Below are 26205 nucleotides of genomic sequence, written 5' to 3' on the forward strand. Positions count from 1 at the left end.
GGAAAAGAGTCCTGCCTGAGCCTTTCATAAAGAAGGCAATTTCCTCAAAACAGCTTTTTTAAACACTGACAGCAGAGATTATTCTCCATTTGAGTAACGATATGCAGAAGGGTAACCTCACCAGAGCAGCCTGATGGCATTTCCATCTTTCCAGGCTGAGCAAGCAGGAGGGACGGCAATCTTTTTACACATGGGATTAAATGCTCATGAGTGTCTAACAGCAAAGAGAGAAGGGAGAAGGCCATGGGCACTGGTGGCCACAGCTCCCAAGCACTGGTGTTGCTGTCTTTGGAGAGAGAGGGACCACGTGAGACTCGGTCTCCAGGGCCACATGTGGGAGATGTTTCCAAGCCAGCCACATCACTCTGCTCTTTATCCCTTGAAAGCCACAAGTGTCTTCAGAGCTTGGTCACCAAAGCAGGTAGGAAGGACAGGGGTGCCAATTTGAGGCTTTGAGCATCTGCAGCAGCTTAAAGCACTACTAAAGAAGCACGGATGAGGCAAGGATGGTGTAAACTAGTCTGACTGGTCCTGAAATAAAAAATGATGGTTACTGTAAACTGAAAAGCAGCTTGAAAAAACTTGTCTCCCCTAAACAGAGACAAGTGGACATCGGTTAAAGCACCCATGTATGGTTATGTCCACAATGCACGCTCTCATTAAGTGCAGTTTACATTTCAGATGTTTTATAATAAACTCGACAATCTAATCTTCCTGTTTGTGATTCATTTAAAAATTATTAATTTTGCAAGCATCCAAACCAGTTCATGCATAAGCATCTGCCCACACCATGCCCTGTTTAAGCCACTCATTGTTACAGGCACTGGTGTCACGAGGTCCTTTGTGTACTGAGTTACTGATTTTCTCTGACATAGTTCCACACAATAAATCAAGGAAGAGGTTCTAATAGAAGTTCCTCCCCTTTAAAAAAAACAACAGATGAGTTTTGACAGTTAATTAGCATCTGAATAAACAGTTTGAGCAGCAAGTGTCAAAAGCTGAAGACACTCAACTGCCTGGGACTCTCTGTGTTTCCTTAGACTCTGGTTACACATGACTATCTCAAATTGCAACTAAAAATTAATAACCTGACACAAAGGAAGCTTGGAAGCGTAACCCTTAAATAACTTAGTTTCAAATGAGAAAAGGTCAGGAATCAAAGCATTAAATTAAATAATACCAGGGAAGTGAAACAACTATGCTGCTTGGTGGACTCCCTTCACAGACGTCCCGTGAATTGCCATCCCGCAGCCCTCTTCAAGCAGAGAACACTGCCGATACCCAATTTAAATATTTTTGTTTGTTTCTAACCAATTTGTGTTTATTTCCTTTCAACGCCCTTTGTGAGCTGCTCCACCAGCACGCTTTATTGAAGGCTCTAGTTGAAAATAAGAACTCAGGCTGCCATCCAGAAAAAAAAAAAAAAAAAAAAAAAAATTGGGTTTTTAGGAGTATAATGTAGTGTAACAGTGATTTTCAAAGCCAAAAAAACAAGAAGGGCTTAAAGTTTTAGCCATTTTTAAATTTGGACTTTCGCTACATGCTAATCAATCTGATTAGGAAACCAAAATGTTTCAGCCAAGAACTTGAGCCCTGTGCCAAGTAAGAGCCGGGGGAAGCCACACAGCGAGGGCTGCGAGGAGGGAGCCAGCGGCTGATCCCACCGGCCTCCCACGAACAACACCCAGGAGCGGGTCCGCAGCCTCTCCCGCAGCTGCGCTTGCCTGCGGCTGTGGCGTTACCCACGCAGTCAGAAAGACAAGACCTCCAGGCTCATCTCCAGTCCTTTTCTTCTGGCTGTTTTTCACTTGCGTGACCGGCCCCGGTGCCCGTTCAGCTGCAATCACTCTGGGATCGGACACAGCCTTTAAACCGCTGGTTCCTGCGACCAGGGACTGGTTACTCTTCACAGGCATGAGACGCTCTGGCAGCTGCACGTTGGTAGTAGCATCAAAACAAAGTGAGCTGGGAGCAACCCTTCTGTCTACTCCGCAGATGTTGAGCAAGAAAACTGTTGCAAGGTGGCTTGCACAATCCTCTCGCCGTGGGATGCACTGAGGAATGTTCCTTGGAAAGCTCGGGGTCCTCCCACACTTCACAGGAGTAGAAATTGGCTGTGGGAAGCATTGGTGTGCTAGCCAAAGGACATGTTTGCTGTCCCTACCTCCCCTATGCAGGACACCCCTGCTGTATAATGATACCCCCAGTATAATGAGCAGCTATTCTATTCCTAGATGGGAGGGAAATGGAGAGTTTGCAGTGCCTTAGGGTTTTTTTTCCCTGTTGTAGCAATCCCTAATGGTACCTACATTGTAATATCACAACTCCATGAGGATTAGGGCTTGTAATCCTAACAAAGTTTTCTGAAATTCAGGTTTCTTTAGCATCTGGCACCTGAAACTGCTTCTGGCCATACCTCCGTGAAAAGTGGTTATTTCCAATAATGCGAAGTTTCTTCACAGAATCACAGAATCTTCAGAGTTGGAAGGGACCTCTAGACATCATCTAGTCCAACTCCCCTGCTAGAGCAGGATTGCCTAGAGCACATTACTCAGGACTGCATCCAGGCGGGTCTTGCAAATCTCCAGAGAAGGGGACTCCACACCCTCCCTGGGCAGCCTGTTCCAGTGCTCTGTCACCCTCACCGTAAAGAAGTTTTTTCTCATATTTGAACGGAACTTCCTATGTTCCAGCTTGTGCCCATTGCCCCTCGTCCTGTCACTGGGAACCAATGAAAAGAGTCTGGCACCATCCTCCTTCAACCCACCCTTTAGATTCTTGTAAACATTAATAAGGTCTCCCCTCAGCCTTCTCTTCTCCAGGCCAGAGAGTCCCAGCTCTCTCAGCCTTTCCTCATAAGGGAGATGCTCCAGTCCCTCAATCATCTTAGTTGCCCTTCGCTGGACCCGCTCCAGCAGTTCCCTGTCCCTCTTGAACTGGGGAGCCCAAAACTGGACACAGTATTCCAGTTGTGGCCTCACCAGTGCAGAGTGGAGGGCGAGAATGACCTCCCTTGACTTACTGGCCACACTCTTCCTTATGCAGCCCAGGATTCCATTGGCCTTTTTGGCAACAAGGGCACAGTGTTGGCTCATGGATAATTTACTGTCTACCAGGACCCCCAGATTCTTCTCCTCAGAACTACTTCCCAGCAGGTCCACCCCTAACCTATACTGGTGCTTAGCATTCTTCCTCCCCAGGTGGAGGACCTTGCACTTGCTTTTGTTGAACCTCATTAGGTTCTTCTCTGCCCAGCTCTCCAGCCTGTCTAGGTCACGCTGGATGGCAGCACGGCCCTCTGGGGTGTCGGCCACCCCTCCCAGCTTGGTATCATCAGTGAACTTGCTGAGGATACACTCTGTTCCATCATCCAGGTCATTAATGAATATACTGAACAAAATTGGACCGAGTATTGACCCCCGGGGGACACCACTGGTTACAGGCCTCCAACTAGACTCTATGCCACTGATCACAACCCTCTGAGTTCTGTCACACAGCCAGCTCTCGATCCACCTCACTGTCACCTCATCTAGCCCATACTTCCTCAGCTTCCTAATGAGGATGTTATGGGAGACAGTGTCAAAAGCCTTGCTAAGGTCAAGGTAGATGACATCTACGGCTCTCCCCTCATCCAGCCAACCTGTTATAACATCATAGAAAGCTATCAGATTGGTCAAGCGTGATTTACCCTTGGTAAATCCATGTTGACCACTTCCAATAACTTCCTGTTCCTCAATGTGTTTGGAGATGACATCCAGAACGAGTCGCTCCATTACCTTCCCAGGGACAGAGGTGGAGTAACCGGTCTGTAGTTCCCTGGCTCCTCCTTCTTGCCTTTTTTAAAGATTGGAGTGATGTCAGCCTTCCTCCAGTCCTCAGGCACCTCTCCTGTTCCCCATGACCTTTCAAAGACGATGGAGAGTGGTCTAGCAATAACATCTGCCAGCTCTCTCAGCACTCGCGGGTGCATCCCATCAGGGCCCATGGACTTATGAATGTCCAGATTGGCCAAGTGGTCTCTGACCCGGTCCTCCTCAACTGAGGAAAAATCCTCCTCTCTCCAGACCTTCCCCCTTGCCTCCAGGGTATGGGATTCATGAGATACAGCTTTAGCAGTGAAGACCGAAGAAAAGAAGGCATTCAGTAACCCTGCCTTCTCTGTGTCTTCCGCCACTAGGGCACCCATCTCATTCGTTAGTGGGCCTACATTTTCCCTAGTCTTCCTTTTTTCTATTGATATACTGAAAGAATCTCTTCTTATTGTCTTTAACTGCAGTGGCCAAGCTGAGTTCTGCTTGAGCTTTGGCCCTTCTAATTTTCCCCCTACATAGCTTTGTTATATCTTGATAAGCCTCATAAGTTGCCAATCCCTTTTTCCAGGGAATGTAAGCTTTCCTTTTTTTCCTGAGGTCCAGCCAGAGCTCTCTATTTAGCCAGGCTGGTCTTCAAAGAGATTAAAAATACTAGTGACTCCCAGGACTCTCTGGCTATGAAGCGGGCTGTCATCACAAACTCCCTCCTCCACCAGCCACCACTCGCTGCTGATCTGGCTGCAAACAGTCCTCGCAGAGCGTAGGGGGTAGGGGAACCCGTGGCTTTCGTAAGAAATCCTACATCCCAGTGGCAGACCAGGTTTGCTTGGAAACACATGATGCCCATTTGTACTGGTGTCAATATTGTCCTTTAGCTTTAAATGACTCCAGGCTGTGGGTGGCAGCACCACAGGGTAGAAAGAGCAAAGAGCAATCAGCTGCCTTCCCAGGCTTCGTCTTCTTACCAAGCCGGCCTGTCTCCTTCCACTGCCCTAGCACCCCCCCAGCATCCTCCCAGCATCCTTCTCTGCATCCGTCCCCCTCCTCCTCCAGCTGGCTGCAAACATAAAGGTTTTAAGCAAAGATTAAAGGCGATGATACACCGGTACAGATCCTGACACCTGCCTCGCACCTGGGTATCAGGCTGGGCTTTGGGGGCAGATTAAATAACGAATACTGCAAAGATGCATTAAGCATTTCATAACATGGAAGAGACGGCTTCTGCCACAAAGATTGCAGTCTAAACAGACAAGAAACAAGCTATTGTTCCTGCAGCTCACCAGTGTCAGGCCATGCTCCCCACCCCCTCCTATTCTCAGTCTGCCATGCTTTAATAGTTCATAGCTTCTGCCCAGCTGCAACTGCTTCAAAAAGTGGGTGGTTCTGTGCAAGTTAGAGGCAAAACCATACTGAGATTATTCCAGAAGGGACCGGCTCGTAGTATACTCAGAGATGAGGAATGTTATCTGTCCCTCTAGGTTGCACCCTTGCAAGTACATAGTGGTTTCTTTTTATATGTTTTGAATTTTTAAGTTGACGTTGCAAAGATGCGCACTTAAGTTACAAAACATCACAGATAAGGTTGATGAAGTATCTTAAATTACATTATTCATTAGGTCATACTATATGGGTTACAGCTTCTGAGTACATATACAACTTGTTCTGCCACCTATTAAAATTGTTTTCTCATTGCTGTTACAAGTTCTCTTTATAACACTTGCCAAAATGTCTGGGCTGAAGTTTTCCATGACAAGTGTCAGAGGGTTTTTGTTTGTTTTTGAGGAGGAAAGTATAATTTATGGATATTATTTTGTTCCTGTGAGCTCCCAGTCCCCTTTTCTAGGATGAACTTTAGCATTCTAGATCTTAATCTTAACTCATACTTTGCACAAATGGTCATTGTATTAAGGGGACATCTTTCATTCTTCCCAATAAAGTCTTGTTATAAAATTATCCAAATTTAAGCATTTGCACATGCTGAACTACTCGGGACTAGACTTGTGTAACAGTCTTCCATTGCCTGCAAGCCTCGGCACCTAGAGATACATGACGATCTTCCCAAGAACTGAGCACGCTCCTGCCTGCATCACACAGATGGGACTAGTGAGGGAGCATCTAAGTCAGCACCATCCAGTTCCAGAATACTTCTCGCTTCTCAAAATAAGGCCTTTCAAAGTCTTTCAAAGTGGGCAAAAAGCAATTCTTCTTCCTCAGCTGACTTTTTTCAAAACTTTACCCATCCATGCTGCAAGATAGCATCTGTTACATCAGGCAGAGAACTTACAGTTATCACTTTCCAGGTTTCATTTACAAGGCAGGTTGGAGTTATGTGTGCCCAAGTTTTTATGTAAGATTAGTATTTTATACACAACTTCATAAAATTCAGTATGTTTCACGTGGGAAAAAAAATACGCAATGCTCTAAAATTGAATCATGTAGGGAAAAGAAGAGTATTTTGAATTTGCCATAATATAAAGGTTCATCATAAACCTCTGCAGTGCATCTCTTTCACAGAATAGCCACATAAACCCCTATGCCGCAACTTTGTCCAAGGACACAAAGGCATCTTAAAATTTAGCTGGGATATGTTACATACAATACATCGAAAGAGCGTTTAGAGCACCTTCTAGAACTACAGCAGTAGGAAAATGACGTCATTAGTTTGACAAGGTGCACATGAGCTTCCTGAAGGAAGCAACCCAAAAACCCATAGCAAGAGCAATCCTTCCTTCCTCTAGCAGTGCATTTCCCATCTGGATGTCTGCTCACTGCGTTCACAAATAAAGTTTCCTTTAAAAGCTGTGTTCTACTTTACTGTGCTGATTACTTTTCCATATCGCCTTATGCCTACCAATAAACACACATGTATATAAATAAAATGTATTACCACTCTTTTGCTTTGAACACCAGTGTCCCCACTTACAGAATCTTCGTCAGGGGCATTACAGATTAAGATCCTTATCGCTTACTTTTTACTTCCTAAAAAATCATCATTTCTTAAAGAAGTCAAGTTGGAAAAGTGGTGAAATGGCAACGGCACACACACACAGAAAAACAAGAGAGGGTTGAAAGCACAGGGCAAGATTTGTTTTACAGTCAGGTTTTCATGCAGCACTAGGTCTTAAGGTTTGCCCTTTCCACTAATTTTCACATCATCCACACAGTACTAGCAGACTGGCCTTGCACATGCATGGTAGAAAATAAGCTAAAATAGCTATACTTTTGAAGCTATACTTAGTTCAGACAGGAAGCAGACAGTTAAAGGCTTAGAAAAGTAGTGAATATCCAGTTTTAAAAACAGGGCTTGAAAAGGAAGATCTGCACTGACCAACTTCCAGCTATAAAGAGAAAAAAAAAAACCTGACTGACAGATGAAAAAGATACATTAAAATTGTGACAATTAACTGAAAGGAAGCAGTGCAAAACCCAGAAGAAACATAGGAAACGTGATCAGCCACACAAAATAAGAGCAGTAGAATTGACATACATCCTGCTTTGTACAAACAGATACAGCTGTGGAAAATTTCATCAGCACAGGCAGTCCAGCTGTGCATCAGCAAGCGGAGCACCTCTGCGTGGAGAACATCCCCTTTGACAACAAACCGCTGGGCATTATCCAAAGACAACACTCTCATGCCAGTTGGGAAACAAAACAGGCCTGATCCTGCAGCAGCCCTTAGCTAAATGTAAAACTAAACTCATCTCCCTCATCGCCCAACACGGGAGCTTGCGTGTTTGAGTCTGAAACTTGGATAATTGCAGGCTTTCCTCTCTGAGCACTTGCTGTGCTGGATTAAATGGTAAATAATGGCACTCATTCTCATGGACGCTCAGTACTGAATTTAATTGTGTCATAATAACACTTTAACGATACATGATCACACACTCAGGAGGACCTATGAATGGTTCCTTACTGCTGCTCCAACTCTGCGGCCAAAGGGAATTAACAATAGGGATTACCTCCTGCTGACTGGCCTCGCTGAAGTTACCCAGGGCTCTGGAAGTGACACAGATAGGGAAAAAAAAAATCACCACCATTGGAGAGAAACACCAAGTTCAATAGCCATTATATTCATGGCCATTGATTTCCGAGAGGCCTAACCCAGATTTTAGTCATCTGTAGCAACACACACCACCAAACCTGGAAATGGGATTGCCTTACTCTCAGCCTTTTAAACAGTTTCAGAGTATTTCCCACGACGTTCCAGTACGAGAAAGTAATTTAATCGCAATGTTTGGGACAGAGCTTTTGACAGATGGCAGAGGAGTAACTATTGCTTCCTTGACCTGCTGGCAGCTGGAGATCCACACCTCACTCCCCACTCCTCGCTCCAGGGAAGCTCTTCACCGAAAAAGGCCACAGGGGCAGCACCACCACACATTAGGTAAACTTACAAATTTACACCTAAAAGCTGAAGCTAAAGGGCAGTCTACGTACAATGCCATCTATTTAGCGAAACACTGACAGGACAAAAATGGGCTCTTCTGAACTTCTGCTTGAGATTTCTAGGTGCTGTGACACAATGTGGAAGTTGGATGTAAACAAACTGTCATCTGGAAGTCACACTTCCTCTCAAGGACCAGCGTTTCAACCCTATTAATATCAAGCAGTTGCATCTCCTGGGTTTCAGAAGGTTTTCCTTGCAAGTGGTCAAACCAGAGCAACTAGAGAAAGTCACTCTTGCTGCACACTGCTGGGACTGAACTGATCCAGGCTGCTGGTTTCCCAGGCCGTACTCTCCCCTGACAGCAAACTGGCTTTTGTGACCTTAGGCTTCCAGCTGTACGCATGATGTAAACATTGCTGATCCACCACAATTAGAATCTGTATTATTTTTGAGAGTTTCACAGTTTTCTGGTTGTCTTCATTCAGAATGAAGACCTTCAAGACAGTTTCACCCCTTCTGCATCTTTTCTTTCACTCTTTGTCTATTTTGAGACAATAGAAGCAGGAAATGTCTCATTACATATATGCTCCACGTTTTGTGCAACAGATTCTCAGGCTCTAATGAGGTTAAGTGAAAAAACAGTATTTTCTATGGGAAGTTAGAAGTTTGCCAAAACGCCTTAAGCTGGTCATGAGAAGATGTATGTTGCACTTCAGTCAAACAAATTAATCACTTAGGTTTAAAAATCTGAATGAAAGAATTTTTCTTACCACCGTTCACTGCTAATCCCACCTGAACTACACAAGCAAGTTTCTCAACTGCCTTACAACGGTTTTAAGGACCAGGCTCCCATGCCAAAGTGTCTCCCAAGGTGCACTGTGATCTCCCCATGTAACTGCCATAGTGCAAAAAGGAATAATCAAAGGGCAGAGTATCTCCCACTGGAGTAAAGAAAATGGCACTGCGCATTCATACAATCTACCCAGATGATCTGTCACGGCTTTAGCATCCCCTTTTATTTTGGTAAGAACAAAAAAGCCATTGTGCAAGGGAGAAACAGAAAAACTTAGACTCTGCTTTTGGTGCCGCGGACACTGGTTCCCAAAGACAGGCAGGCACATGTGGCAGCCCTCTCTCAGCAGTGGGTGACACTCCTTTGGCTATTGCCAAATTCTGTGGACACCTGACAGTTTGACATCTCCATCCTGCTGTCACCTTGGGTGAAGTGGCCGATGAATGTAGGGAATCAGTACACAAAACCTTTTTCCTAAGGGGAACAAATATAAGCCCCAGCTTGCCAAGGCCTTCTAGTCCAGCCACTTTTGCAGAGTGCCCGTTCTCAGGGGGCAGGGTTCACCTCTCAGTTCACTGACTGTAGAAATTTTGGTTCAAAGCTGAAATCCATCCCACTCAAGCATCTGCTAAATTGCAGTGCAAGGAACTCAGATTCAGAAGCTGCGGTCTCCAGTTCCCCAAACTGTTATGCCATGGCATCTGTTCAGTTTATATCAAAAAATATTCGGTACAGAAACCATACACACCCTAAGTAGTCTCTCATTACTACATTAAAACCTGTTTCCACTGCATCTGTATTTTCCATGTCAAAACACACACCAGTTGCCCCTGAACACACTCATGCATTATTCTTCTTCAAGGGCACAGAGCTTATTAGTACTCTGGGAACTGTATAGACCTTTAAGGAACACTTTATTTTTGCTGCACCTACTCCTGAGTTTTACCATTTCATCCACAGTCATTAAATTCTTGCTGCGCAGAGGACATCATACAGCATTAGCTGCCTGCTGTTTACTCGAGTACTTGTGATAAAAACACAGTCATTCTATGTCAAACTACGTTAGACTCTGGTTAAAAGAGCACAAAATTAAAAAAAAAAATGTTCCCAAGAGCCAAGTTCAAAGTGACCAGCCTAATGCCACTGGCTGAAGTTTTGACGTAAGTTATGGCTGTAACAGCCAACACTAAAACCAGCAAGGCAGGCTTCTCACGTGTTTACCTGAAGCATTTGATAGCTCCTGTTTACAGGCTATTTCCATTGCTTGCCCTCAACAGTGAGGTTTTCAGCAGCTGTATATCTTTGGCACACGGGGACGCACACAAAAAAAAGTTGACAAAAAGCCAGAGGAAGTCAAAACAGTGGAACACCTTGCAGAGAATCTGGACAGAAAGCTTCATGTGGTCTTTGACCTCTTCCATGCCACTACAACTTACAAATACAGTTCCTATTTAAACAGACAACTGAGGAGAAAAAGGTCCAAATAACACAATTGGTAAATACTTCTATCTGAAGCCTAAAGGGAACCCTATTCCGGGGATGGGGTGCAAAATCAGGCAGTGTGGTCTTTATAAAACAGCATGTAAGACAATGAGCAATGACAGTTTGAACATGTTTCATAGGAAAACCATAACACAGTGGAAAGCGTTAACCAAAACATCCTCCCTAGCAGAAGTGAAATCACTTATTTCATCAGACCCAGTATGTGGCTCTGCCTCCACTGCAAACACTACCATGAAGTGCTCTGAACCTGAGCAGTGCCTGGAAGCACGGACAGCAAACTGCGCCTATTATCACATATGGAGACAATGACCCCACTGAAACAACTGACTGGTAAGGGCTGGACACCAGTCAAGTCTGTCCTCTGCCCCAAATTCAAACACAGAGCAGCAAGAGCAGCCAGGCACAAGCAACAAGCGCCAGTAGTTAACTTCCGTAGGAAAAGTATGTGCCTTCATTTTGCAGCTGTTTTCCAGCCCAGCCCAGCCCAGTCCACTGCTGCCAGGGGAGCCTGGACTGTGGCAGCAGCATCCAACAGCTGCCTCCACAACTGAGAATGTCCGGGGTACAGCTCGAGGCACCCCATCCACCGCTCCCTCCCACCAGCACACAGCCACCAGCCCACTAAAAGCCACCCGCTCCTCTATCAGCATCCAGGAAAACCCTGCTTGGAAGGGGGAAGGGGGGAGGGATTTATTGATTAGGAAAAAAAAAAAAGGGAAGGTGATGCAAGGATGCACTCTCAAAGGGGCTGCAAGGCCCGCGGGGCTGGATGGACGGACGGGTGGATATGTAGGTAGATGGATAGGTAGGCAGATGGATGGACAGGTAGTTAGGTGGATGGTTGGATAGGCAGATGGACGAAGGGACCACCCCTTACCTGCTGTGCTACCGCTCTCCCTGTGCCGCTGCTGCCGCCGCCGCGCTCCGACCGCCGCCCGCCCGCCGCCGCGGGGCGGATTTATAGCCCGCGCCCCGCCCGCCGGGCGGCGCTGCCCGCCGCCGCCGCCGCCGCCGCCTCCCCGACGGGAGCACGGGGCGGGCCGCCACCCGTTCCGCAGCTCCGCCCGTCCGTCCCCGCGCCCCGGGGCTCCCCCCCACGTCGCCCGCAGATGTTTGCGGCGGCTACGTCCCGGCTGCCCGGTCTTCACAGGGTCCCTAAATATCAGCGGGGAACCCCGGCGCACACCCGCGAGCCCGGGTCCCGCTTTCGTCCAGGCGCGCAGCCCAGCCGGGAGGAGGCTCGCCTCTGACATCCCTTTCCCGGGCAAGCTTTGGCAGCAGTGAACGGCTGAGACCTGCTTCCCGAAGCGTTGCTGTGCCGGGAGGAAGAGGTTTCACACAATTTGGTGAGGAGAGACGAGTGCGTGCGAGGGTTTGCCCAAGGACCGAACGTTTATCAGTCTTGGGAGAGACTGAGCAAAGGACAACAGCAGCAGGGTCCTGGCACGTATGGTCAAAAAAGTGCGGATGTATGTGCCACAATATAAAAATAAGTCTGTTTACCAGACCCAGAATTGCAAAATCTATGCTCATAGATTAACATGACCACTAGGAAGGAACTCTGATTGCAGTTGAAAGAAAATAATGCCTTCACATATTTCTGATGAAGTTCAGAGGGTGCAGCGGGTGCTGCAAGTGCTGTGTGAGTTTCCCAGCAAACAGCTCTTTGGCAAGAAGCGCAGCTAATCGTTTATTCCAAAAAGAGGCCCTAGCCTGCTGAGTAAAGAATATCTCTATATACACAGTTCTGCATGTAGCCACCCGCTAAGGGGCGGGTTAAACTGTGACAGCCTGAGCTGCTTTTTCTGTGACTTTTCTGTAAAGTGCACTTGCCCCGTGTCTGTGATTTCACTTAACAACCTCACTTTTATGGCAGGTTACTGTGACCCAAACTGATGAAATCCCCAGCATGTTATCATTCTCCCTCAGGCAGTGGCCTGAAACTCTGAAACTCTGTTCAACTCTCTGCCTCTGTTTTCTCAGCTATACAATAAGCTTATTAAGTCCAGTCCATAAAAGCTTGCTGCTGTTCAAATGCATATTAGCTTCTCTCCTGCTAACCCAGCTTCTGGTTCCTTTTCCACCACAAAACGGTGAGAGACCATGTTGTACAGCAATAACTCTGAAATATTACTAAGTGTAGAATAAAGGAAATTTCTTATCATGTTTTCTTACCTTTGATTAGCAAAGAGGTCTGCAAGAATGAAAAGGTCTGCAAGAATGAAAAGTATTTCTAAAACAACAAAAGAGAATCATTTGTCATTCTAAGACAGCACTGCTCTGTGTGTGCTTTCTTTGGTTTCTTCATCATAAAAGGTCTAACCTTTTTCATACTCATTTTAAACTGTGAGGCCAGGAAACGAATGAAACCATCACAAGTAATTTAATTTGCAACTGAGCCTATTTTGAAGACATATCTTCAAACTTACGTCATCCAATCACTGGCTTGCTATGTTTGTTATGGAAGATCTGTCTAGCTCAGTGGCTCCTAAAGTTATGGAACAAGTGCGAATGCTAGAACAAGAAGATGGGCTTGACTAATTTTCCAAGGGATTAATCCTTCCTTCATCTGACCATGAAATAAAATCCTAGCTCAGAAACATTCAGTCCCTCAGAAAACAGATCTGGGTCAGTGTCTGAACTGTGTGGTTTGGCCCATCCTCAAGCAGTTTTTCAGTCTGCTGTGCTTGGCTGCTTTTTGGGGAAGGGGCTGAAAGTTCCAGGGATTCAAGTAGAATGAACTGTTCCCTGTGCACTAAATGCAGACTTTTGCAGTAAAAACAAGTACTGAGGCTGGAGTGAACTGGAGAACTGGAATGAAGTGTTTTCTTTTGCTTTGACCTTGGCAGTTTGTTTGTTATTTAGATCACAGGTAGGGTTGGACCCTAAAAATTGTTGGAGATGGGCAGGTAGAAGCCCCCAGGAGTCAGTAGCTGCTAGCCCACGTGAGTAGGAAAGCCTGGGAATGTGTGCATCCAAACTGAGCCTTCACTGGCTCAAGCACCATTCCCAGCTATTTTGCTAGTTATGACTGAGAATAACATGGTGATTTACAGGGTCTTCTGAGGGTGGATTGCAAAAGAAAATGAAGTCACTCCAAAAATCCAAGTTAGGAAGTATTTCACTATGTGAAGATGTAATAGCAAAAGTTTTTACTCAGAGAGCCAAATCCTGCCATGTGCCAGAAGGGAGCACAGCTGAAAGCTTGGGGAACATCATTCCCCGCTGCTTGAAAAAGTCTACTTAGAAGACAGGTAGGGAAAACAGGAATTTCAAGGCTTAATTTGCCAGAGGGGCACTGCTGACAATGCAACAGCCACAGCCTCAGTGAGTTTTCACCCCGTGCTGGGCTGCACGACTGCTCGCGCCGTGTTCCCACAGCAGCTGAGTGGCTCATGTACCAGTACCTGTACGTGTACGGACTTGTGTGCTTTAGGAACCACTGTGCTAGGGAGACGAGAAAAGCTGCCACCCACATGGGTCCATTGAAAACCTGACTACTCCAGCTATAAATATATTTTTATTTAATAAATTAGCTTTATGCAGCTGGCATGTGCTTGTCCTTTTCAGAAGAGCATTTCTATGGGGGGTTGGTGCCCAGCCCTAGATGTCCATTCCTGTACGAGCAAACGGGCTGTTCAAACGAGCCGGAAAGCACCAACCCTCTCCAGTGCTGTCTATGGCTTTCACTTGGGACCGCAGCATAGGTCTCCAGCATTTTTAAAACTGAAGTAAACAAGTCCTTGATGTACTGTTTTATTTTGTTTTACCAAACTGGGTTATCCTAGGTGTACGCACACACTAAGACACGTTTGCACAAAGAAGGGAAATGGCATGCTTCCATGCTAGAGAAAGACTAATCATATGTGCTGAGCAGAAACCTGCCTATGTGTTCCAATACCTGGCAATAACAATATTTCAGCATTTAAATAGCACTTTAAAGCCATTAACTAATCAATGCTTACAAGGCTCCAGGGGAAAGCGGGTGGTGCAAATGAAGAACCACCAGACTAGAGACCTGATCCAAAGTCCACTGAAGGGTAGCAATTCCATCTATTTCAATGCTATGGAAACAGATTTTAATTATGAGACTGTTCTTCTTTCCTTTGACGTTATATTTTTTGCCATGCCAGCATTAGCTCAGGAAATTTCAGTGGTTGTACTGCAGCAGCAAAGAAGGAAAAAGACTTGAATAAAGTAAGAGCACAGCATTATTTTTTGCAAATAATGTTGTGCATTTCCTTTGAAAGATCTCTGCACACTGTTTACATTTAAACAGTGGTAATATTATTAGTCACTGCAAAAGTAACTGGGTGTTCCCTTGTTCTTGCTAACAATGCATCAGGGATAATTTTGGATTAAGCTACATGTTTTATGAAAAATATACTTGGTGTTTGCTGGTTCATGTCAAAAGAATTCCCTGTGTGACCCATCAAATATCACACCCCATCCACCGGGAATTTTATTCTACTACAGCCTTTTGTTGTTGCCTTTGGATCCCTTAATGATGCTGACATGTAGCCATACAGATCAGTTGTCTTTCCAAAAAATTATCCAATGCAGCTTTGAACTAAGGGCACTGACCTCAATAAAAAATATAAATAAATAACACCACAGACTGCAGATTCACATGCCCTTGTCAGAGATTTGCCTGATGTTATTCATATCCCCACAGAAGTACTTATTTCCAGTTTGGAAACTGCTTTTGGCAGGTTTATCTGGTTCAGCAAAAGCATAGATGCGGGGTGAGTCATTTAGTTGGTCTTGCAATATGAACTTCCTGCCATTTGCAAAGGAAGTAGATTTTTTTTTAATGTATTTTAGAAGACCAGGGTTTATCTGTAAGTTCATTCAACAAATGGAGGGGATTGGGGGTTCGGTTTTGTTTTGCTTTGAATAGCTATGCCCTTTCAAAAGGTTTTTGGTGTAGAGTTTCATCAGAGGGAAAATTTTTGCAGGAAGTTCTGTTAATTGGGGTGGAATCTGTGAGCTAAAATCACAGCAGGACTCAGCTGCTGAGTGACAGGGCTGCCCAGTCCCGCGTTCGGCACTCGCGCTTTCGGTCCAATGCATGCGGACAACTAAGTGCCTAAGAACTGGGTTTCTGAGAAGTCAACATGATGAATGGTAAATATTAAAGCTAGCCAAGAGAAAAAGCCAAGAGTGGCAAGGTCTAAAATAGATTTTATGTTTATTTCCACATAAGGTTTTCAAGTGAGTTCTCTCTGAGAGATGAATACCTATGGTCAGTGAGTGCTTTCGCCAGTACTGCCTCACAGTCCGTAACCCACAGATAATGCAGGCATCTGAGGGACTTGGTTTCAGATACTATACTTACTCAGTTGTGTTTGAGCACAGGTCTTCTGCTTACCAGGAAAAAGTCTTAACCACAGTCTACTGGGTGGTTATATACCCATTGCACAATATTTTGCCGGCAATTTCTCCTGTTGGAGCTAATGTATTCTGTAAAAATAAAGAAAATTCATCAAGCCAGACAGGAAAAAGGAAAAATTTGGTTCTGCAGCTCACAGATGTCATTGTGAAGGCGGGAAGATGGTTTCATATCCCTGCTACGGTTGGAAGGGGAATTGGGACTTGACGCATACTTCCACTCCTCCTCCAAACAGAAAAGGCTCAAATTGCAATATCTGGGTTAAAACCTGTCTCTCACACCAAGAACTCAAGAAGAGGGCCTTCATTTTCAAAGCTGTCTTTTGTGCAAAGATTAAGCCAGCAGGGGATCTCTGAAACTTGCACGAGATAAAACAAAGAGGAAGAAATCCCAACTGGTGTTTCGGTTAGGATCTAGAGCAACTCTGATGATACAAAACTGGGAGGGATGGCTGACACACCGGAAGGCTGTGCTGCCATCCAGAGAGACCTGGACAGGCTGGAAAGTTGGGCAGAGAGAAACCTTATGAAATTCAACAAGGGCAAGTGCAGGGTGCTGCACCTGGGGAGGAATAACCCCATGCACCAGTACAGGTTGGGGGCTGACCTGCTGGAGAGCAGCTCAGCTGAAAGAGACCTGGGAGTCCTGATGGACAACAGGATGACCATGAGCCAGCAATGTGCCCTCGTGGCCAAGAAGGCCAATGGCATCCTGGGGTGCATCAAGAAGAGTGTGGCCAGCAGGTGGAGGGAGGTCATCCTCCCCCTCTACTCTGCCTTGGTGAGGCCGCAGTGAGGTATGTCCAGTTCTGGGCTCCCCGGTTCAAGAAGGACAGGGAACTGCTGGAGAGGGTGCAGCAAAGGGCTACCAAGATGATGAGGGGACTGGAACACCTCTCTTATGAAGAAAGGCTGAGGGATTTGGGTCTCTTCAGTCTGGAAAAAAGACTGCTGAGAGGGGATCTTATCAAAACTTATAAATACTTAAAGGGTGGGTGTCAGGAGGACAGGGCCAGCCTTTTTTTCAGTGGTGCCCGGGGACAGGACAAGAGGTAATGGGCACTAACTTGAGCATAGGAAGTTCCACCTAAACATGAGGAGGAACTTCTTTCCTTTGAGGGTGGCAGAGCACTGGCACAGGCTGCCCAGAGAGGTGATGGAGTCATCATCTCTGGAGACATTCAAAACCCTCCTGGATGTGTTCCTGTGCAACTTGCTGTAGGTGACCCTGCTCTGGCAGGGGGGTTGGACTAGATGATCTCCAGAGGTCCCTTCCAACCCCTACTATTCTGTGATTCGGTGAACTCCTTTTCCCAGGATGATAGTGGTTTCACATACATCAAATGGTAAAGAAAACTGCTGACTGATTTACTGGCAGCCCAACAAGGTTTTTAAAGGTCTCAGTAGTATCTGCATTTTAGACTAAAGAGATTCAGGTGAGTTCAGCTTCACAATCACCACAGTCAAAGCATAATGCATTGCTGCTAATAATCTGTCCTGATGTAGTCTCAGGTTGTCTGCTCAGATGAGTTCTTTGTGTTTCTCTTCTTTGTCACCTGCTTGCCATTGGTCAGAAGAAGCAGTACACCATGGTGCACCATGGCCATGAAGATCCCTGTACTTGCTGGTAGCCCCAGCAGGACGTGCGTGGTGACTGGCTGCTTATCTGCCCTCTTGTTTGCCCAATGGTCTAAACAGAAATCTATTTGGGGCTGCTGGGAGATGAAATAATTGGTTTTATGGGTACCTGATAGCCCCTTGCACGAGTTTATATATCCCTTATGGAGGAATATTGCTCTCCTCAGACCTGTCCACCCGTTAAACACACATGTACACACCTGTATGTACAGTTGTATAGAGCTTGTTTCTTTAGGGATCAACACTAAATATACAGATAAACACAATAAGTTCCCTTACAGATATAGCTTTACTGACCTGGCATGAGATATTATTCTTTTTTTATTCATGTTGATCCTTTTCGTGGTCAACTATGAGCAGGCAAGGAAGTAGAAAGGCCTGTTTTAACTGTGAACTAAAAGCAGTGCCGTAACCCTCCACAGCAGTCAGAGACAGGAGAAATGAAACGCTGAAAGGATGTAAATTAGGAGGGATTTTCCTCAACTCTCTCAGAGGTAGGTGGCCTTCTCCATCCCATTCCCAACAAGAAACTTTGCGTTTATCAGAAAGGGTTTGCTCTGGCTAAAGGAACCCGGTTCGAAAGTACTGTCTTCGGCATGGAGAACTACCCTTCAACATTTCTTCTTCTTGAACTTTTCTCTCCCAAATGACCTATAAGAAGACAAGCTACACAGGTCAGCAATTCACTTTCTGAAGCATTGGATGAGTAGAGAATTTAACAGACCCCAACTGATGCTCGCAGTGGGTCATCTGCAACTTCTTGCAAACAATCAGTCTGCCTGGACAATGCCTTGGGGTGCCAGGACGCTCCATCCCCATGCACTAGGTGGGAAGAATCTGCCCATCAATGGCAACTGCTGTCCTCTGCTGCAAATTCAATGACAGGTTTAAAGAAGTACTTTTAAGCTGTAAACATCTTTTCACAAAAGCTGCTTTCACATACTAGAAAATGAGGATTCTATATACTTGAGCATTATGAAGAAAACCCCGCTCACATACACCCTAGAGGCACAGCATTAGCAACAGTCAAACGGAACTCATTTGGGGGCTGCACAAGCAACTTCAAGGAGACTTTAAGTCATTTACGTAAAACAGACTTTGCAACAACTTGTTCTGTATCAGAAAGGTGTGACCAGGGAAGTGCTGGGTATGAGTGCGTACTCTGAGAAATTAGGCCATTTGAAGCAACAGATGACAGGATTTGGAAGCCACCAGAAAATCTCCTGATTCCAAGCACTTTGGTGTGGGTCACATCAGCCAACATACCTGCAACTCCTGTACTGACCAGGGGAGAAGGCACCAAATGCAATGTGACATCTTTTGGATTCTATGTGATCATTATTTGTCTGAGAAAAATTGCTCCAAAACTGAAGTACAAGTGCTCCACTCTCTCCCTTTTGTCCCCATCTTTAGTTATTGTATTTTTAAAGAATTTCCTCTACTAGCTAGAAATCTGGAAAGTAATTTCCTTCCCCTCACCTCTTCTTCCCGCTCAGTCTGGCTGAGGCACAAGTACATGTGTGTGTACCAGAATCCTTCCCATTCCCTTCTTCACAGCCTCTCTGAAGGAGCATCCAACCCACATCTCAGCTGAACTTTTGAACCCACCGAGATGGAGATAGCTTGAATTCAAGCCAAACAGGCTGGTGAGTGCCTATAGGTTTGAGGAGCAACTAAGAAAGTACAAGTCAGAACTCTGTCCTCACTTGGGTCTGATAAGGAAGAGCTGGTAAAAGTCCTGATCGTTGTCTAATCTTCCAAATGTAGTAACGTCATGTGCCCTCTGCTTGAAAATGCACTTAGAAGTATAGTTCTTTTGTCCTGAGCACACATTTACATAGCAATAACAAAGCCAAGCAATTAACTAAAAGAAAGTCTGGTTCTGCAAGACCCTAAATGACATGTTTCACTTGCAATCAGTTGGACGGCTACAGCTGTTTTCTAAAGTTTTTGGTTATAAATGCTGTTCTTACAGCTTTGAACTCACAGTCAAAGAAGGACAAAGTGATTTTGCTGGTTGGCGCCGTGTACTCAGAGCTGACCACACCAACACTCTTACAGAAGTTTTAAAGAAGAGGGTGCCACAGAGGAGGTAGGACACAAACAGCTATTTTTGATTGCAGTCTGGTTAAGGGATTGCTTTAGGCATCATTTGACAAGGACCGGGTGTGTTGCCCTAAGACAAAATAACAGAGGAGATAGGGACAGGAGAAGAGAGCAATAGGTAAGCTGATTGTAGCTCTTGCAGCAAAACTGGACGTTTTCTTCTACCAGCCATTTCAAAACAGTTGCTCAGAATCCAACAGCCAGCACTAAATCAGCAATTCATTCATTTAATAGCTTTAAAGGCTGTTCCCTATTAAACAAGACACGGTAAATCTGTTTCAGATTAGCAAATCAAATGAGTCACAAAAAAATCCCACTTTGGTGTTAAGTTTTGGCCTGTATGAGCTGCGTCTCAAACAGAGGCTGTGTCCATACTGCTAAATATAAAAGGGCCAAAACCCAGTCTCTGGCCCGGACACTAAGTGGCATGGCCCAGCTCAGGCTTCATGTCTTAGGACCAGCCCTCTGCGGCAGACTGACCCCACACTCTGGCACTCGGCCCTGGTGCTCTTCTGTGCTACAAGTGGTGTCCCTGTGGTCCTAAAGCACGATTGTTATTTTTTTTTTATGTGTTTTTGAGTTCAAAGGCTCTGAAATAATCTAAGGGTGGTGTTGCAACCCACGAGACTGATGTTTTTATGGCACAAAGCCTGAAGGGACGTGTTGCATACCCCAGGGTATGCAGGGGCCATGTGAGTGTGCAGGAGGATGTAAACCCTGATGGGACAACCCTGGGGGACTGCGTAGGCTGGAACGTGGTCTTTTCAATACCGCCTGATGACAGGTCTTGGGAAGAGGCCAGACCAAAGCCAAACAGCAATTAGTGTGGGCAGTCATGGGTCTGGATGTCAAGCTCACTCCCTGTTCCCTTTTAGCCGGGACACATCCAGAGGAACTGAACAGGCTCCTCTGGAGGTTTTATCATCACATGCATCCAACTGGAGTTAGATACTGAAGAGAAGACACCCCCCTGCAAACATCTGAAGCGCTGAGTGCTCTTTGAAAACTTCTCACTGGTGAAGAACTGCAGCAGGTAAAGCACTGCTTCTGCTGGCAGCCTCTGAGTAAGTGGAAAACACTGGGAAATTTCATCAGCATTTCACGCCCTATCTGCCTGAAATTGGGTGCCAAAAGGAAGATAGTAGACTTATTCCTCATAGCAGCTGAAATTTTTGATGTGTTAAACAGCTTTCAGTTGAATCAAGAGCAACTCTAAAAGTTTTTAAAAGAAATATACAGGCACTCCTCTAAACAGGCACTACATCATTATTGTTTTTTTATCAGAAAGAAAAAACAAAAGGAAAGTGAAGGAGTTTTCAAGATACCACAAAAGAGAGTAGAGAGAGAGCAACTGCAATCCAAATCACACCTCTGAGAAAGTTTTTGTCAGCTTAAGGTGAAAAGGAGAGAGGCTTTTTGGTCTAGGAATCATCCAGCTAGTGAAATTGGCAGACATGAGTGATTACTAGGTTGATGTCTATCATCTGCAAAATATCATGTCTATTAGTGGAGGTTCCTGACAATGGGAAAAGGGCTGCTGATGAAAAGACTGTCTATGTGAATGAAGAGAGAGTGGTGAATATAATGTACATTGTCTGGTGACATTTTTGACACCATCACCCACAGTATTCTTATTTTCAAGTTGAGAGTGTATGGCATGCATGAGTGTGGCTTGAAGAATGGCTGTACTGCCAGGATTAATGTGTGTAAAAATCAATGGCTTAATATCCAGCTGAAGGCCCGTAAGAAGTGGAGTGCCACAGTGGTCTGCTATTGTTCAATGTCTTCATCAAAGATTTGGATCATTGGACAAGGGGAGTTCATTCTGAAGCAAAGTCAAGATGGTGGTCAGTGAAGGAAAATGATTGATATACCAAGTGACAAAGCTTTAACCCAGAAAGACTTTGTGAAACACGAGAATTGTGCCAACAAGAACTTCACGAAATTCAGCAGGGAGAAATGCAGAGTTCTGTGCCTGGGGTGGAATAACCCCATACGTCAGCACAGGCTGGGAAACGGACGGCTGAGACTTGATGAAAGGGAATCTGAGGCTTGTGGTCGATGCCAGAATGAGTAAGAGGCAATAGTTTGCGGTCATTACAGGTAGTGCAAATGGCACATTGAGTTGCATCAGGAAAAGTGTGCCCAGCAGATCCAGGGAAATTATTACCCCTTTACTCATCCCTGGTGAGACCAGTTTTGGACCTACCAGGATGTCAAGAACCTTAAAGCTCAGAAAAGAGCTGCATAGATAGTTAGGGTGTCAGGGTATATGACCTTCAAGGAGACGGCAAGGTAGGTGGGATTGTTTAGTCTTGGCAAGAGGAGACTCAGCAGTGGTCTAATAACAGCCTACATCTATTTGAAAGGAAACTGCAGGGATGATGAAGCCAAACCCTTTTCATTAGTGGCAGAGAATATAACGGGGCAACAGCTACAAGTTGTGGCTTAGGAGGTTGAGATTAAGTGGAAGTTTAAGACATTAACGTAAAACTAAGGAACCAAAAATAAGTTCTGCTCAGTGGAAGCAGCAGGCCCAAAGGAAAGCCAACACAGGATGGCATAGGGTAGATCACAGCAACATTGGGATTACTGCCATAAAACAGAGTGAACAACGAAGGGTGCCAAGAAGACTGCTTTAAAAGCTGTACTCTGGAGGCTTCATCTAACTAGCCAAAATAACCAGTTGCTGGTCTGACATGTGCTAGTGCAGCACGTCCCCTGGATATGGGGTGCAGGCTTAGAGTTTTAAAAACCCAAGGCAGAAATTAGAGAAGGACAAGGTCTGAGTTACTATAATATTTCAATATCAGTAAATGGAGTTATCCCATGCCCAAAGGGCAGATGGACTTAGTGCTTTTCTAAAAAAGGATTAAAGCTATATCTTGCGAGTACAAATAGAGTTTGGTAGTAAGAAAGAGGAATGATGTAGGTTTAGCTCTGAGTGTGGAAAATTCCAGGATTTTGTCTACAGGAGACTAACACATATGACATTTAATGCCATTGCTAGGTTGAACAAACTAAACCCTACCAAAAAAATTCAGACAATAATTTTCAGAATTAAAAATCAAAGGCAGTTTTGGAGGAACAATGGACATTGCTGACCCACGTCTTAATGCTCAGAACAAGTATCTAACAGAGCAAACACCCGAGGTTCAGTGGGAGCAGGTCAACCTCACTTAAAACTTGTAAACGTCATATTTTGTTTTGAACAAGTAGGTGGTCAACATTGTCAGAGCTACAGCTAAGGGTGGACTTTAAATTGGAAAACACTGATAAAGGTTATTGGTCGGGTGTGGCTGCATAGACTATTTCCAGCTCCAGTTGTCACCGGAAAGGGAAGAGCTCACTGGTGAGTAGAACTTGATTCAGAGGCACCAGACTGGGGAGCACCAGTTGGAGCAGGAGGGAATTCAGGTGAAAATGCTGAGAAGGACAAGGACGTCACAACCATTGAAGACTCTCAGGGCTATCCTGGGGGGTATCCAATGAACACAGATAGCAAAAAGTCCCAAGGCTTTCCACTGTTAGGAAGAGTACAGGCCAAGCAGAGTAAGAAAGAACAACCAAACCCACTGTTAACAGTAGCACTGGAAAAAATGCATCTTAAATGCCTAGTTGTGTTTATTAGATAAGATGCATAAATCCTTCTAGTTTCTATCCTGAGACAACCTTGGTAGAAAAAAATGTTACTCAGTCATATCACCTTTCTCTTTACTACATAGTGTACTACATAGCTGGTGATGCCCAGCCGTGATCACAGCTCTATGGGCATGAGCTCCCACCATTTGTAGTGAAATAAATGTGTACACATGCTGCTGCTGCTTCCCATACCCTCAGTCCAGTGAGCTGATCGCCAACGATATCAAATTGAAAAAGCAGATTTTCAGAAAGGCTGGGCAGCGAGGCTGTGTTTAGCCCCGTTACCTCATTGAACCCTGTGTCTGCCAGCATAACTAAGGATTTAATTCAGCTTTTCATCACCGGACACTGAGATACATCTATGGACAAGGCCACAGTTGTTTAATAGAGTGTAGCAAAGCTTTACAAACGTGGCTAGTTATTATTCATTAGTATTGGTATTACATTGCTGGATAGAGCTAAGGTTAGGAACCCTACTTTGCTAGAGTTTACTAAAAATTAATCTGGAGAGACAGCTTGTGGCAAAAATGCTCATCATTGAAATGGTGAGGACATCTCCTATTATCTTCTAGGTAGGGGACCAAGGCCAGAGTTTAAGTTTTGAATACTTCAAGGTTATTAGTCATTACAAGTATTGGAGCTAGCACAAATATTAGTATTGTGGGATGAGTAGATTTTGAGTGCGCGTAGATACACTTTGTAGAAAGGCCTGAATGTAGTAATCCACCTATGCATGGTTTGTGGTACTGGGCAGCCTTGCAAAAAGGGAGAACCTAACCACCGGAAAACAGCGCCCGGTGTCATGAAGCTTTCACTGGGTTACCTCAACTTTGGTGATGAACACGTCTGAGCCACAAGATCAGAGATTTGAGCCAGGGTGATTAGTACTGACTTCACCCTGGGAGAATAGTATGAACAAAACTTTTTGAGATCTGAGGCCCTGTATCTGAAAAGACTGCCTGTACAACACTTTGCGTCCCTTCAGTTCAGAAAGACCCTGAGCAAACTGATAAGGGATGACATGAAGAACATTTCTTACTGAATGTAAGATTTCCTGTTTAGCGTGCTTTCCCTGCTGGAATGCATTTATTGCTTTGTTTGTCCCACCATCATACGTTGTTTTCATCTCAGAAGCAGCTCTTTAAAAATTATCAAAATTCAAAAGAAGACAAAAAATCTATTGAATTTTTTTTTGGTCAACTTCAAAGCCATCTTGTTAGAAACTTAAGTAAATCCTGAAAAAATTTCTTAACTCAGAAAGGAAGCCTTAACCATGACTAGCTAACATACTGTGAGAAGCATAAAACTCTGTTTGCAGCAGTATTTAAAACTATGAATTACAGTACATTGGGGAAAATGCTTTAAAAAAATAGTATCATGTAGCATGGACAAAATCAAAAACCTTTAACTAAATTCTTTGTGTACAAAACCATTGGCATATCTGATTCTTCCTGCTGGGTTATTACTGTCATTAGTTCCAAGACACAAAAGCCCACAGGAGCCAAATTTAATCTCATGTTCTCTCTGCAGCACTTGACGCAGGTTGGGAGAAAGGACAGATCTTGTCCTGCTGGCCAGCTGTGGAGCTGCTTTACAGCAGTTTATTTTCAGTGGTGAAAGTTCTTTTCCTAGGTCCTTTCTGTCTGACACTATTACAAACCCAAGACAAAGGCCAAAAGCAGACTTGAGCTGTCTGAGACCCGTTATTTATTGATCTTTCATCATGTCAGTGTTTTTAGCTTAACCCCAGTCTTGGTCAAGCAGAAAGTTCCAGCTGCAGACCCTCAAGACAGACCTCAGCCCTTCATTCTGTGGGTGTGGTACTTTTCCAGGAAGGATCCCAAAACCTCCCAGTTCTGATCCACCACCTCTTCATGAGGTCAGGTGAGACCTTATGGAACAACAAACTTATAGAATCATAGAATTGTTTAGGTTGGAAGGGACCTTAAAGATCATCTAGTTCCAACCCCCTGCCATGGGCAGGGACACCTCCCACTAGACCAGGCTGCTCAAAGCCCCATCCAGCCTGGCCTTGAACACTGCCAGGGATGGGGCAGCAACAGCTTCTCTGGGCAACCTGTTCCAGTGCCTCACCACCCTCAGAGTGAAAAAACTTGTGTGCTAATGGATCAGGGGATGGGTGAATCTGGTGGATTCTCCCCTCAAAAGAGGAGATTTGTAACATCACCTCCTGGAGAATAACCTCACTGTAAGGTCACATCCTTTCTGGATGGGAGAATCCACATCCTTGGCTTGGACCCTCCTTCATACAGATTTGCAGGAGCAGCTTATCAGAGCTGCTGGTCTAGGGAAGGTGCTGCAGAAAATGGATCCTCCCCTCTATCCAAGTGGTTTCAAAGTAGTGCCTGGCTGTTGGGGACCAGTCACTGTCCGTGTTGGAGAGTAACCGTGTTGCCTGGATGATGACACAGAGCCAGCAGCACGCTAAAAGCCCAAGGGGAAAAAAAATCCCAAACAACGTGACTCATGATAACTACAGGTACCAAAATTATCCTGGTTTCAGCAGCTGCCAGTGCCTTTTCTGAGAAGTTTGGCAAAACAGAACTTTCTTCACAAAAGGGGGAACTTTTTTCCTTTTTTTTTTTTTTTTTTCCCAGCAGCTGCAGCGTACTGAAATAGACATTTTTAGAGCCACATCATCTGCATGCCCATTGCCAACATCCAGCAGCTATGTACTCAAGACTTTTCCTGGCGAAGTATCAAACCTCCCTGGAATAATTTTAAGGGGCCTCAGTTAGCGTGTTCCCTGGTGCTGCAGAAACACTGAGCCAGGGCACAGAGGTGTGATACTGAGTCTGCGGATCTGGTAAATATTTAAGGTTAGGATTAGCCACTATTTTAAAACACCTTTTTTCTGATAAACATTTGCTCATGCTGTGACACCCAGAGTCCTTGCTGCAGCTAAAGAACG

General features: G+C 45.0%; 1 protein-coding gene across 2 annotated transcripts in view; it reads right to left on the reverse strand.

Annotated features, from left to right (window-relative positions):
• NDRG1 (N-myc downstream regulated 1) overlaps positions 1 to 11511 on the reverse strand; it is a 42975-nt gene extending 31464 nt beyond the window's left edge. Inside the window, exons 1-2 of one of the 2 annotated variants that reach the window (XM_063327571.1) lie at positions 11374 to 11425; positions 7773 to 7809 (exon numbers count right to left, since the gene is read on the reverse strand). The gene's annotated coding sequence lies outside the window, so the exon portion shown is untranslated. Of the gene's footprint in view, positions 1 to 7772; positions 7810 to 11373 lie in introns of both variants that reach the window. The other variant, XM_063327570.1, reaches the window with a different exon arrangement.
• Between the last annotated feature and the right edge of the window lie 14694 nt (positions 11512 to 26205).

Source organism: Chroicocephalus ridibundus, chromosome 2 (assembly GCF_963924245.1).
Source record: "Chroicocephalus ridibundus chromosome 2, bChrRid1.1, whole genome shotgun sequence".
Taxonomy (NCBI): domain Eukaryota; kingdom Metazoa; phylum Chordata; class Aves; order Charadriiformes; family Laridae; genus Chroicocephalus; species Chroicocephalus ridibundus.